Source organism: Microcaecilia unicolor, chromosome 2 (genome assembly GCF_901765095.1).
Source record: "Microcaecilia unicolor chromosome 2, aMicUni1.1, whole genome shotgun sequence".
Lineage (NCBI taxonomy): Eukaryota > Metazoa > Chordata > Amphibia > Gymnophiona > Siphonopidae > Microcaecilia > Microcaecilia unicolor.
The window spans coordinates 239,990,299-240,006,367 of NC_044032.1; the positions used below are offsets into that span (position 1 = coordinate 239,990,299).

General features: G+C 42.8%; 1 protein-coding gene across 3 annotated transcripts in view; it reads right to left on the bottom strand.

Annotated features, from left to right (window-relative positions):
• KANK1 (KN motif and ankyrin repeat domains 1) overlaps positions 1–16,069 on the bottom strand; it is a 305,894-nt gene that overhangs the window by 48,861 nt on the left and 240,964 nt on the right. The gene's annotated exons all lie outside the window — the stretch shown is intronic.

Genomic DNA, 16,069 nt, shown 5'->3' on the forward strand with positions numbered 1-16,069 from the left:
ACACAGAAGAAAACATTGCTAGCCCCCCGTTTCATTTGCATCAGAAACGGGGCTTTTTTACTAGTGTTTTTCATAAACAGCAGAATTGAAAAGGAATACAAGTGGGTGAAGCCACCCAATGACACTGGGACGAATTGCTGTTTCACAGCTCAGAAATAAGTGTAAAGTTCTGAGCTTGCATGGCCCCCTCAGCTCAAAAAGTAAAATGAACTCTTGGGATTATGGGTGGAACTGTGACTTATCAATCCTGCTGTCTACAGAAAACACCAGTTAAAGGTAAGAAACCATAGGTTGCCAGCAACTTACTTGTTTGGGGAAGCTGAAGCATAGGGATAGGGCGGGGCAGGGCCAGACAGCCCCCTCCATGATGTAACTTGGGTGGGCAATTTTAAAAGGGAAAAATCCTCACCACACGTACGTGTGGGTTTTTTTTTTTAAACCATTGTCACTAAGTTTTACAAAACAGAAATAAACCAATTTGTATCAATATGGAATTAGCTCTACCACCCTATTTTTAACATAATTTTATTGATCTTTATAAAGTATGTACAAAACAGATATATACAATTATATCTTCATAGGTAAAGAACAATGTACACAGTAGACAAATGCTGGAGTCATATCAGTTACAGCAACTCAAACTTCCCAGTACCAAATACTGTTAGAAGTAGCCAAACCCTGCAAAAAACACATTCCAAACTTATACAGAAAACCCGTCATAATAAAACAACATTAACATCTGGAACTCAAATAGTAACAAACCCACTTATAAAAGGCAGAATTCTAGAATACAAATATACTTCCAGCTGGAAAAAGATAAGTCAAAATTACTACAGATCCTACACAGCAACAAAACACTAGCAGGATTACTGCATTTCTGTCTTGACAGAGCCTCAAATACATAATAAGCAACCATAAGCTAGAAATAGGAACCACAAGAAGTCTGCATACAATGCAGAGCTGGAGAAACAAAATGCATTTACTTGTGTACTGTGCAAAATACAAAGTTATCAGGGTTGCACATTTTAAAAGCAGACAAATTCCAGTGACTTAACTGAAAATAAAACATATTCTATCTTTATTATCTGGGCATTTAATTTTACTAATCAGATTGGTCCTAGTCTCTTTCCACAGGAGTTGAAATCAGAGAACAAGTACTTCTCCCTCCCTCCCACTTAGCCACCCTCCAAGGCTGATCAATTTTGATTTATAGGTTCTCCAGCCAAGACATTGTAGACCGAAGTAAGATTTTTTTTTTTGTCATTTTTTTGCAACCAGTGCTGTGCATGATTTATTTATTTTAGGAAAGGGTTTATTTAAATTCTAATTTTATATTGCTGGGATATCTGTTGCTTTATTTTTATTTTTTTTCTTATCTTAGTAGAGAGGACTTAGTTTAATTTTCTCTTTAAGGAGCTTCTTCACTTGCTTGCTCGCTCCAGGGATTTCTTTTTAGGTCACCTCTCCATTTCCAAAGGAGAGGGATATACTTATAACGCACTATAATCTGTTCAAAAAAAGGACAGGGAGGGGGAGTGGCATTACATGTTAAGGATAATATTGAAGCCACACAATTGCAGGACCTACAGAGTAAGGAAGAGGCACTGTCGGTCAGCTTGGAAAGAGGGAATGGCAAATTTATTTACACTAGCCGTTAAGCCCGTAAAAACGGGTGAGTATTGCAGCCCTCCTCTCCCCTGGCCTCACCCCATCCACCGATCCTCCCCCTCATATCCAGCGACCCTCCTCTTTCCCTTGGCCTCCCCCTCCCCCCATGTCCAGCGACCCCCCTCTTTCCCTTGGCCTCCCCCTCCCCCCATGTCCAGCGACCCTCCTCTTTCCCTTGGCCTCCCCCCCCCCGTCCAGCGACCCTCCTCTTTCCCTTGGCCTCCCCCCCCATATCCAGTGACCCTCCTCTTTCCCTTGGCCTCCCCCCATGTCCAGTAACCCTCCTCTGTGCCCTGCTCTCACCCCAAGTCCAGCAACCATGGCCTCTCCCCCTGCCCTCCCCCCATGTCCAGCTACCCTCATCGCCACCGCTCCCTCCCCCCTCCGTGCCGGGCCCCCTGCACTGACAGCGCCTCTCACCTCCATGTGAAAGCGCTACAGGCAGCAGCAGACAGCTCTGCTGCTGCCTGCAGCGCTTCCACACGGAGGTGAGAGGCGCTGTCAGGTCAGTGCAGGGGGCCCGATATGGAGGGGGGCAGGAGCGGCGGCGGGGATGGGGGGGGGGGAAGGTGGAGGTTGTTTCGCACGATGTTCCTTTCCAGGCGGTAGCGGTGGCATCCGACAATTCGACTCCGTTTCCCTCTCTGTTCCGCCCTCTGACGTCATGACGCGAGGGCGGGACAGAGAGGGAAGTCTGTACTGTGCATTTGCAAGCGAGTACGGTCAGTTGCCGTTTATATGTTTGATTGGTGTGATATACAGGCCTCCTTTACAGACAGAAGAAATGGACAGAGATTTAATTGAAGACATTCACAATATAGCTGTGAAAGGGGAAGTAATGCCAGTGGCACTCATAGGGAGGCTGACACCCGGAGCGGATCGCTGATGTGGATCGCCGATGTGCCCCCCCCCCCCCCGGCAAAAGAACCCCCTCCCCCGAGTGCACGCCGCTGGGGGGGGGGGGGGGGGGGGTGCTGCGCACCGGTCAGCTTTGTTTGTTTCCATGCTCCCTCTGCCCCGGAACAGGTTACTTCCTGTTCCGGGGCAGAGGAAGCATGGAAACAAACAAAGCTGTGCAGTGTGCACCCGGGGCGGACCGCCCCCACCTTGGTACGCCACTGAGTAATACTAATAGGTGATTTTAATATGTCAGATGTTGATTGGGTCTTTCAGACGCAGGAAGATCCTGGATTCTCTACAAGGGGAACTATTCCAGCAGTTGATAATGGAACCCACAGGGGATGGGGCCATACTGGACTTAGTGCTTACTAATGGGGAGAGTGTTTCTGATGTTATGGGCGATATGGTACCAAGTGTTGAGAAAGATAAATAGGCTGGCTGGAGTGAAAGATTTTGTAGACTAAAGCAATTCATAAGAAATATGGTAAGAAACAGGCAATCAGTGTTCATCACAGAGTAAAGGAGTAACCCGATTGAACTGTTTTGCACAAGTAATCGTATAGTGGCATTTTGTATCACTTGTAGACAGTGAATGTCTTTCTTACAGCCCCCTTTGTTGGAGGAAGAGGTACAATGGGGTAAATTTATTTGTTACATTTGTATCCCACATTTTCCCACATATTTGCAGGCTCAATGTGGCTTACATAGTACCGTAAAGGCATTCGCCAAGTCCGGTAGAGAAACAAATACATGGTGATGTTGTGGTCGATTAAGGTTCAGGCACAATGGGGATCGGAGAGGTTATATAGTGTCCATTACGAGCTTTGGTTTTGCTGTGTTGCAGAGTGCAGGCATATATGTTGGGTCGGTAGGGTATGCTTTTTTGAACAGGTTGTTTTTTAGTGATTTCCTGAAGTTTAGATGGTCGTAGGTTGTTTTCACAGCTTTTGGCAGTGAGTTCCATAGTTGTGTGCTTATACAGGAGAAGCTGGATGCGTAGGTTGCTTTGTATTTGAGTCCTTTGCAGTTTGGGTAGTGGAGGTTTAGGTATGTTTGTGATGATCTGGTTGTGTTTCTGGTTGGTAGATCTATGGGGTCTGTCATGTTGCCTGGTGAACCTATATATCTTCCAATACAAAAGAAAATGTGTGTGGGGGGAGGAGGTTTTATTTTTTTGTAATTTGTAAACCACTTAGATTGTTTTCATTAATAAGTAGGTGGTATGGTAATGTTTTCATAAATAAAAAAAAAATTTGTTTACATCTGAATCAGATATCTATGTATATATAGACTGAACCCAGCTTGCAAGGATGATGATGTACAGAGCAACCTCTCCATTCCTAAACTATCACTTTGCTATGTCAAGCAGAATTGTAGTTAAGTTAGTCTGCACAAATGTGTGCAAATAAGGGTCAGCATGTTTGTAACCAATACCTTTTTAGACAAACTTAATACATCTCTTGACACATTTAAGAGGCATCCTCTCTGTTTAAACCCATAAGCACTGCTCTAATTCTTCACTGACTTCATGACAAGAGGCTAACCCTGGAAAACATGTCACAAATATATTTAATTATTCCAACAGAAAAAGTATTACTTACAGCTTGTTTACTGACCCTTATTTGCACTGTACTGAAACCAAATTATTACTTATGCAGCAGGAGAGAGACCCTTTTCCTATTTGACTTTTCTCTGTATATATTCTTCATCCAACACAAATATTTTTTATTTGTACTGTAAAGCTGTATCCTGGCGAGAGGCATGGCTGGTTGGTTTAACAGTAACTGGTGTTCCAGTTTAAGCTGGGTGGAGCTCGTGTCAGATGTTGCTTAGCCCATACCACTCTGTCAGAGAGTTGCCGCTCTTGTGCTCTAAAAGCGACAGTGAAACTACGGAATTTGTCAGACTGTGTTTCAAATAAAATCTGAGTTACAGTTACTGGAGTATCCACAGTTCTGGAATTCCTTGACTTGTATTTACATTTATTTACCTTATAACTATAACCAGGGCTGGAAATGTCTCAGGCACCTGTGCCAACAATTTCAATACAATGTGGAGTGGAGAAGTGGCCTAGTGGTTACAGCACCAGTCTTGCAAACCAGAGGTGGCCGGTTCAAATCCCACTGCTGCTCCTTGTGATCTTGGGCAAGTCACTTAACCCTCCATTGCCTCAGGTACAAACTTAGATTGTGAGCCCTCCTGGGACAGAGAAATATCCAGTGTAACTGACTGTAACTCACCTTGAGCTACTACTGAAAAAGGTGTGAGAGAAATCTAAATAAATAAATAATGTTGATGCCCAGATCCTAAAGTAGGGTGGGTCCAGTATTATACCAGCATTTTGCCCCTCTTTGGGCCGGTATGTAGAAGTACTTAAGTCCCCCACTTCCTCCCTCCCCAGGCTGCAGCAGGAGTGAAGTTAGCAATGTGGAGGACACAGAATGAGTTCCTGCAACTGTTTATCCACCCAGTCTGACACAAGTGTCCTTTCTAAACTGAAAGCATGTGGGGGAAAGGTGAAAAGCAGCTGTTGTACTTTCTGCCCCTGCGACCAGCCTCCCGATTTATTTGCTCTAAGGTCAGATAGAGGGAGGGAGAGATGGAAGTAGGCATGCAGGATTAAGGCATAAGCAACCAGGTGTCAGCTAGGCACAGGAAACAGATGACTTCCGTCACAGCTGCTGCATCATCAGCTATGATCATGGGATATAACCACCTGGAGGTATCAGGCTTGTGCCTGAGAAGATTTAAAACTCATCCTGCTCAAGATCCTACCTCAGACTCTGAACCATGAGGAGGTAGGAAAGCCCTCATTGTTTACAGTCTGAAGTCAACAACAGAAATATAATTGCATATTGAGATGAATGAGTTCTGTCTCTGTGGAGTAGTTTTTAAAAAAATATATTTTGTAATTGTACAGTACTTGCAAAAGTAGAATATGTTGTGTATATCAGTGTAATACACTGTTGCTTTAATGAATTTTGATTTGTATTTTTAGAAGGCAAAATTAAAAAAAAAACATAGAAGGTTGTGAATACGTTTTACAAGGCATTGTATTGGTTGCAAGCTATGACCTATTTATTCCACTGTTAAAACTGTATTCTGTGTTGTAAAGAAGTTTATGTTAAAGGAACCAGTCTGGGTGGTTTTGTTTGCGTGTCTGTCAACAGTTGACAGCTAAAATCATTTAGAAATACTGCTAATGTTATTAAGTTACAATTCAATGTGTAACTAGCAAATATCAATTTCAGCTAATGCTGTGAAAATAATCTGTCAGATTGCATGCCACCCTAAAGGGTCTTTATTGGAAAGTGTGAATGAAGGAGGGAATTCTGGGAAAAGTTAGATGCTGCTGATTTTAATCTGGGGATCTGTCAACAAAGTGAAGCACTTTGTAAGCTGTGCTTGATAATAGAAGGTTCCCAGAAGGCAAAACCTCCTATGTGGGTAACCAGATACTTACTGGGGACTGGGGTAGCTCTACAGAACAGACTGCAGGCCAAACCTTACTTTAGCAATATGCAACCTGTCAGGCTTTCACAACAAATTGCAAAACTTTGTTTACATGTTCCCCTTTGCCTTTGGACTAAACAGTATGCACCCAGGGGCGTATCTGGAATCCGGCGGTAGGGGGGGCCAGAGCCAGAGAGGGGGGGCACATTTTTGCCTCCCTCCCCCCCCCCCCCCGCCTCTCTCCACCCCCTCCCCGCTGTCAACCCTCCCCCGCTGCTTACTTTTGCTGGCGCCGAGGTCCCGACCCGCAGTCTCCGTTTTTCGTCTTCCTCCGTGGCCATGCTTCCAGGAAGTAACGCTGCAGTGCTGATTCGTTGACCCCAGTTCGACGTCTGACGTCAGACGCCGAACTGGATTCAACGAATCAGCACTGCAGCGTTACTTCCTGGAAGCATGGCCACGGAGGAAGACGAAAAACGGAGATTGCGGGTCGGACCTCGGCGCCAGCAAAAGTAAGCAGCGGGGGAGGGTTGACGGCGGGGAGGGGGGCCAGGGCGAAATCTGCGGGGGCCCAGGCCCCTGTGGCCCCACGCAGATACGCCCCTGTATGCACCTTGAATACTGTACAGATACATGAAGGCAAAACACTGGAGAGATAAAAAAAAAACAAACACATTTCCTCCTGTACTGAGCAAGTTATACATTTATTAGAGATGCATATTTCCAAAGCTGCTTTCGCTATCAATCCTTCCTGATGTTTCCATCAATCCCCCCCCCCCCCACCCAATCCTCATGCACCTCCCTCACCCAGGGCTCAATTCACAAAGCTTTACCATGCTGGCAATGATTTATTTATACCGGCTGTAGCCGGTCTAGTGCGCACATTATTTAGTGTCTAATGACAAAGGAGTTCAGCAACACTCTCACTGTAGCAGCTATGATAATCCTATTCCGATGTATTACAAAGCAGGCGCATAGCTATGTGGGGCCACGGGGGCAGGGGCCCCCTTAGATTTGGCCCTGGCCCCCCCGCTGCCAACCCCTTCGACCCCCCCTCCTGCCGCCGTCGTCGGGTACCTTTGCTGGCGGAGGTCCCCAACGCCCGCCAGCCGGTCTTCTTCTCTGGTGCGGTCGCGTTGCTGGTCTGCAAGGGCAGGCTGCTGTTTCTGTGAGTCTGACATCCTGCACATATGTGCAGGACGTCAGACTCACAGAAACAGAAGCCTGCCCTTGCAGATCAGCAACGTGGCTGCGCTGTTGAAGAGGACTTCGGCTGACGGGGGTTGGGGACCCCCACCAGCAAAGGTACCCGACGGCGGGAAGAGGGGGTCAAAAGGGTTGGCGCTGGGGGTGGGGTCAAAGGTGGTGGTGGCGGTGGCCAGGGGGGCTAAAATGTGCCCCCTCACCATGGGCTCTGGACCCCCTCCCGCCGAAGTCTGGCTATGCCCTGTTACAAAGAGCTTATTAGTATTAAAATGAGTATTCTGAGCGACGCACAGACGTTTCATGCACACACAAAAAGGAGCGCCTACCAGGTCTGCAGTTGTCTTTTTATGGGAAGCAGTCTGCTTGCACTAGACAGGTTGCTAGATTAAAGCTGTAGAAAACACGAACCCATACCCATCCTGGTCCCATAATTCTACTAACATAGAACAATTGAAAAGACTGGAGTTACTAATTTCTAAAGTTACTATTTTAAACTCACACAACTCAACCAAGGTACTTTTCTTTTGCGTAAAATCAGCCTTTTAAAACTTGAAAAAGTGATGCCCCTCAAGTTATGATACCTATGCCTATCATACCAGTCAGCATGCTACTTTTACTGAAGAAATGGCCTCAAAACTGGATTTGAAATCGCCGACCTCTGCAGCCTAATTAACCTGAACTGGAAACAGGAACCATTAAAGATCCAGGTTCTTAAGTTACTGCAACTGTTTTGCAATAGCCTTCTAATGAAATAAAAAAGATTTTATAGCTTGACGCATACACATTTTGGAGTTTAGCTGGTCATGTGCACTGTAGGAGTGGAAAGCTGAGATTTTAAGAAGGAAGTGCATGTGCAGAACATTAACATTTGCCGAGAAACTGTTCTTTGCATGTGCTAGGCGCTGTCCCTACCAATTTACTTGCAGAATTTCCATGCATCTCATTTGATATGATTTCCTTTGAGCATCGGTCACTGTTTCAAAATTGCTAAGTTCAACTGCAGATATAAACATATACGGTGTTTAATGGTCACTCTTGTGCATCAGTCAACCAGTCTCCAAACTCATGCTTTTTTCCTCAGACCCCAGTTACTATTGAACTTTGTGTGTCTAAGTGCTTTTAAAATACACCTCTTTATATCTTTATTGAACACAAATATTAAATATTAAAAACTAAATGCTCACAATCTCCCAACAGGTGAACCACAGTCCCACATGACTATCCTAGAGCATTCAACAATTGCAGTCCAAATGCACAATCCAAAAATTAATCCACATTCACAAAAGATATGGACCCACATGAAGCAAAATATCTTCATCGATCACTTGCCACAAGTGTCAATAAAAGAACAGTCCCCAAAGCTGTCAAAACATCTTCACACCCATAAGGAATCTCAGCAGATCCACAGGAACAGTTCAAGAATAGGAACGGGTCAACCCCCTGTGCCCTTTAAAACCAGTTGCATCCAGACTTGTCCAGGCTCTACATGACATCATAAGGAGCCAGAACCCAAACGCAATTTAGAAAATCCTCAGACCACAACGTGGTAGAGTGGAAACCAGTGGGCGGTACATAGACACCCATTGTCACATATTTTGTGAATGTGAAGCGTTGGGACACCTGTAATGAAGATCTGGATCATGCATTTAGACTAGAATTGTCAAATGCTCTAGGATAGTCAAGCGGGACTGTGGTTCACCTGTTGGGAGAATGTGTGCATTTAGTTTTTAATATTTATGTGTTCAATAAAGATATACAGTGTATTTTTGTTCTATTATGAGGTGGTACATTTTGTGAATGTATTGACTTTATTACCACTTTTTAGATCGTGAACCCATTTTTTTCAATTCAGTTATGCTATGTTAAACGAGACTTATCACTTGCCAGCTCTCTCAAACTGAGATTCAAGGCAAGAGTACAATATCAAAAGAGGCTGATATATTTGTTATTTCTGATATGTGAAACAGAAATAAAATTATTTAAAAAGCATAACATCATATTTTACTTAAACAAATACATTTTCAATGTTTTACAAAGAGTAATAACTCACTGAGCGCAATTGTACTGGGAGACCTTTCCATAATTGACCAGCTAAAAATAGAAAATAAAGCCTTGAATCTCACATTCTTGATTGTAGGAAAGACCAGAAGTAACAGATTACAACTTCTAGAGTTACCATTAAAAATTAACATTCTCACTAACTGAGATAAACCATCTGGACAAGCACCCATTAAAAACTAAGCTTAACACTTTAAAATGAATCTGAGTCTGTATCGGTAGCCAATGTAACTACTTCAATAAAGGAGTCACATGATCTATTTGATATTTAGAAAAAAATTAATCTTGCAGCTGAAATGTTGAATTAATTGAATTTTAGAAAGCAACTTTGAGGTTACTCCCAAATACAAAGAATTTTCATAATCTAATAGAGCCAGAAAGCTGCACAATAATTCTGAAACGATCTTGCAAAAAAATAAGAACATAACAGATGTAACTGATTCAATTTAAAGTAAGCTTTCCGAACTAGACTATTAATCTGGGGTTCCATCGCCAATGAGGAATCCAACAACATTCCAAAGACTTTGGACTCCCTCTCAACATTTAGTTGTGTCCCATCATAAGCTGAAATACATTGTGGGATATTTTGCAAATTTAAAGTAAACCATAAGATCCTGGTCTTACCAGCATTTAATTTAAGTCATACAGACATGGACCAGTCTCTGATCCTACCAATACAATCATTTATGATGGAGAGTAGGTGGAGTCAACATTCGAAGTAACAGGAACCAATACAACGATGCCATCACCATTAGACAACATAAGCTCACCAAGATTCAAAACACCTTGCCCAAACAAACTCATGTATACGTTATATAAGAGGGGAGAGATAGAAGAACCTTGGGGAATTCCACAAAGGGGCACCCATGAAGACGAAAAACTACCATCCTTTAATACTAAATATTGTCTATTCTCTATGAAAGACTAAAACCAATGTAAGAGAGAGCCTACCAGTCCAACTTCAGATAGAAACCTACATGAGTAAACTACTCTCTTTTTATCGGGAAAATTTTTCTATTTTACACTGGTCATAATTTGGCTTCAGATAGTCAAATAGCACAGAAACATTACTGCTAGTTCTAACTACATATGTCAAACAACACCTAAGCAAAGGTGATCAAGTAATTCTTTTCCAATTCGATATATCGGCGGCATTCAATGCGGTTGATCACACATTGCTACTCGAACACCTGAATCAGATAGGAATAACAGGAACTGTGCTCAAATGGATCAGTGAATTCCTTTCAAATCAAAGCTATTCTGTCAAGCAAAATAACCAACTTTCCAACTACTGGTCTACTAATTGTGGGGTCTCGCAGGGATCTCTCCCCTCTCACCGATCCTGTTCAACCTCTTTAGATCATCCCTTGCCTCAATACACCTGGGACTTAATTAACTATTATTATCCTACACAGATGACATCCTGCTTCTCGTATCAGTAACAGGATCAAACAAAGATTCAACTCAGTCTGTAGCGAATGGTATGACTGCTGTTAGCACCTGGGCCCTGACCAATACATTGAAACAAATGTGCAAAAAACCAAGATCCTGTGGTCCCATCATCAATACCTTTGTGCAATGGTCAAAGCTGAAACCAGAGTATTAGGGGTCTTGCTTGATTCTTCACTCACCTCCCATCATCTATGGAAGAAAACACTAATGAGACAGCTACGTCTGGTCAGACCATTCTTCGACCAAAAAGCCTTTGCACTACTAGTCCAAATGTTAGTCCTACCTTACTTGGATTACTGTAACATTCTATTTCTTAGTATTAAGTGTCAATATCAGAAAAAATAGCAAATCATACAGAATACAGCTGCAAGACTAATATACAGATTGAATAGATAGTATTTCAACTCATCTAAACAAACTGCACTGGTTTCCCATAGCAGAAAGACTCAGGTTCAAAGCTGCTCGTTTAGTTTTTCAAATCAGGCAGGGCTTCACCTCTGAACTGCTAAGACCGATTCGCTATATCTGGTCTAGTCTAACAGACCGAAACAACTAATGCTAACATCACCATTTCAAAAGACAATTCAAAATCAGAAAATTTTCAGCTCTCTAATCCCTGTACTTGGAGTCAAAATATGGAACGCTCTACCTATTCTCATCAGAACAGAAAACAGCCACCTCAACTTCAGGAAGAGGCTAAAAACCCTTCTCTTCCCAAAGACTGCTTCATAATAATCCATCATGACTTCTACTTCCTAGTATCATCCATTATCCTTTCCTTTAATGTTTTTAGTCTCATGCATTACACCAGTGGTCTCTAATGTTTCTCATACCTCACACTAATACTATCTGCTTTTGTCTCACCTAGAAAGTAAACCGCACTGAACCCTGGAAAGGGTGGTATACAAAAATTGAATAGAATAGTAATTCTAATAAGATTTCATGATTAACGGTATCAAATGCCAAGGAAATATCGAATTGTAACACCACCATCTTAGCACCTTTGCACAACACCCACTTTAACTTCAGTAGTTAACGACAACAGCAGGGTCTCTGTACTATGGAAGGAACAAAACCCAATCTGTGAACTATGCAACAGCGCACATCTAGCCAAATCGTCACATAACAGAGAGACAACCACAAATTCAACCAATTTAGGGCCCTTTGTACCAAACTGCAGCAAAAGGGGGCCTGCGCTGGCGCGTTTTTCACACACACCGAGGCTCCCTTTTACCGCAGCAGGTAAAATGGAAGTTTCTCTTTCCTGCAGGAAATGGCCATGCGCAAGTAAAGCACTTGCAGCGTGGCCATTTTTTTTGGGGGGGGGGGGGGGGGGAGCCCTTACCACCAGCCACAATAACTCGGTGGTGACCAGGCAGCGCATAGCACTGCCTGATTACCACCGGGTACACTCCAGTGCTACAAAAATATATTTATGATGGAACGCTAGGGGAGTTTAACAAGCGGTAAGCCCATGTCGGGCCTACCACTGCTTAGTAAAAGGGGCCCTTAGTGAGGAATGGAGTATTTGCTATTGGCCTGAAGTTACAAACTTGATATATGTCTCCATCAGGCTGCTTAGGTATTGGAGTCAAAATAATACTTCCCATTTCTTCAGAAAACAACCCAAGTCTAAAGTAGTGTTAAAAAATAATATGCCAATTTAAAAGATCAGATGAAGGATTTTTCAGTAAGTAAGAAGGTATAACTATCCAATGGACATTCTGATCCAGATAGTCTATTCACCCAAGGACCTAAAAGTTCATGAACAAACAGGCTGAAATTCAGACCCATTAGTTGGAATCTTATCTAAATCTATATTATCAGTAATTAGCTCAACACAGCAATCAGCAATCCCGAAAATTGTCTGAAAAGACTGAATAATCTTAACTTTAGAAGCAAAATAATCAGCCAAAGCCTATGCAGAAGGCTGAGCTTGATTAGAATAGGACATTTTAGACTTTTTTGCAGTAAATCAAATAATTTTCACAAATTTGGTTGTTCTATTCCCACTAATGTCGAATAATACGTTCTCTTGGCTACATTTAATTCAATTGTATACAAATTTAAAGCCTGTTTCCAAGTTGTCCTCATTAATTCATTTTTAGATATTTGCCCCTCCCAGTGCCCTGAATCTCTCTCCCCTATCCCCTCAAGTCACCATCCCTCATAAGTACATAAGTATTGCCATACTGGGAAAGACCAAAGGTCCATCGAACCCAGCATCCTGTTTCCAACAGTGGCCAATCCAGGTCACAAATACCCAGCAAGATCCCAAAAATGTACAAAACATTTTATACTGCTTATCCCAGAAATAGTGGATTTTCCCCAAGTCCATTTAATAACGGTCTATGGACTTTTCCTTTAGGAAGCCGTCCAAACCTTTTTTTAAACTCCGCTAAGCTAACCGCCTTTACCGCATTCTCTGGCAACGAATTCCAGAGTTTAATTACACGTTGAGTGAAGAAACATTTTCTCAGATTCGTTTTAAATTTACTACATTGTAGCTTCATCGCATGCCCCCTAGTCCTAGTATTTTTGGAAAGCGTGAACAGACGCTTCACATCTATCCGTTCAACTCCACTCATTATTTTATAGACCTCTATCATATCTCCCCTCAGCCGCCTTTTCTCCAAGCTGAAGAGCCCTAGCCGCTTTAGCCTTTCCTCATAGGGCAGTCGTCCCATCCTCTTTATCATTTTCGTCGCCCTTCTCTGTACCTTTTCTAATTCCACTATATCTTTTCTGAGATGTGGTGACCAGAATTGAACACAATATTTGAGGTGTGATCGCACCATGGAACGATACAAAGGCATTATAACATCCTCATTTTTGTTTTCCATTCCTTTCCTAATGTAGCTCACGTCCCATGATACAATTGTAGCTCTGTCTCCTCAATCCCTATGGTTCCTGTCCTCTCTCCCTTCCCTTACACCCTTATGGTCCTGCATCCCCCCATCCCCTTTCCTTCACCCCCTATGGTCCAGTGTCTCCCTGTCTCCTTTCTTCCCCTCCCCCTCCAAAAAGTACATCATCTTCCCTTCCAATGTGACACCAGGGCAGCAGCTCCAAAGGGAGGGCAGTAGCAGAAAGCACTGCCCAGAAGAAGGAAACATGTCTACACAAGCTCCTTAATTTGCTGTGAGCTGCACTCCTTCCCCAAGTTGTCAGCAGCAAATTACACTTACCATGCTTTCACTTTCAATGCCACAGGAGAAGAAAGCCTGATAAGCACAGCTTATTACCGGCATGCCAAAGGAGAAGCATGACTTACAGCAAATTAAAGAAGAATGTTGGGGCTTGTGTAGATGCTTCTCCTGCTGCTGGGCTGTGCTTCCTGCTGCCATCTTCTCTCTAGCCCTAATACACAAGTCACGTCACACCAATTGGGAATTACTAAACAAAGCCTCTGTAAGGCATATGCTTTCATGAATTTCTCGTTCAACTCCACCTTTGCAATATCATTGATCAAGTCTCTGCCCAGGTCTTCTGAGATGGATAAGAGTGCTATCTCCTCTTTCCAACACAATCCATAGGGTGTCCTCTATTTCCCGCACCCCCTGTATTTTAGCTGCTTTATATTGTCTTTTATATATAGAGAGTTACTCCTCCTCCTTCCTTTTTGCCATCTCTATCCCTAATGAATAGGTTATAGCCAAGTATGGTGATATCCCAATCATGAGACTCATTGAACCCTATCTCTGTAATGGTCACAATGTCCAAGTCCATGTCCACCATTAGGGACTTCAACATCAGGAATTTTATAGGCTAGACTATGAGCATTTATGCTCATAGCTTTCCACTAATTTTTACATGGTTCGCTTATATTTTGTGAAGTTTTTGTTTTGATCATCTCCTCCCCTTTATGGAGATAATGTCTCTTGCTATTTTTCCAACTGTAATGTTTTTACTGGGAGTGACTTCCTGAAATTATTTCATCTGCCACCCACTGGATACCTCAGGAAGCTGCGAAGGAGAGAGGTGCTGGACTACAGAAGGGAAAAGGAGATACTGGACATGGGGGGAGGGCCTTCAGCTGCCCCTTGATTAAGAGCATATGTTTGAAGGTTCACCTAGGATGTCAAAGACCCATGGGCTGGCTCTGATAACAACTGAGTCTTGGAACTTATTTTACACCCATGTTTTAATGATTTCTGTAATAAATGAAACCCTCTATTTGTCCTGTTTGCCTTGGGTAGATTATAAGAAATTGTCACTGTTCAACAGTGCTTAAGTGTTTGTGTACAATGCTGCATACAATTAGCAGTTCTATAGTAGTAGTAGTAGAAGTGGACCTGTCTTTTGTGCATTTCAGAAATTATCAGGGCATTATAACACCCAGTTTCAAAAAAGAAATGAAATAATAGAATGAGCTCTTTAGTCTGCCCCTCTGCAAAAGACAGTCACATACACTGGGCTAGGTGTATGAAAGTTTATTTCCGTACAAATAAACGCTCTAGCTTTGCCTCAGCTCATAATAAAAATCTTGGACTGTCACTGCTGAACTCAGACACATTTCCACTGGAGCAAAAACACTCTGCTACATCTGACTCATGGGACTCGACAGAATGGCCAAGAGGTCACATGCATCCAGAGTTTTTGGCCAAGTTTTAAGACAGCAGGGACAAATGGACTGTGAAAGGGTGAGACACCTAACTGCCAGGAAGAATGGGGTGGGAAGGGGAAGACTGAGCCGTATTAATAAAGATCCAGTTGTTACAGTGACAAAATAGGTGACAGCTAGTACCAGAGATGGCTGTTAAGTCATGGAATTTGGTCTTACCGATAGCCTGTTTAGAAATTAAATCTTATAAAAGCAGCCATGCTAGTTCAAAATATCTTTAGGGTTTGCTTGCTAGGGATATTCAAGACAACTGACATTTCATCACATAAACCTACCTCTTATCTGTGGCTAATCACTTATGAGTGCTGCATATCGGATAATAAGAACATCAATATAAAAAAATACATAAATAAAACTTTGGAGAAAAAACTGTCAAGAGTGAATAACAAATAAATGTCAAAGTTTATTTACTCACTGAAAAAAATGCTCTCAAATATTTTTTAAATGCACGAACAGCTAGTTTATGGAGTGTACCCTAGCCTTTGTACTATCTGAAAGGGTAAACAACCATAACCCATTAACATACTCCACAGCACTTTGGGGTCCTTATACTAAGCTGAAGCAAAAGGGGGCCTGCGCTGGGGTCAGCATGTGCTTTTGACGCACGCTGAGTCCCCCTTCTACTGCAGCGGGTAAAAAGCTGGTTCTTTTTAGAGAAATGGTCGTGCAGCAAGTGAAGCACTTGCTGCGTGACCATTTCAAGGGGGG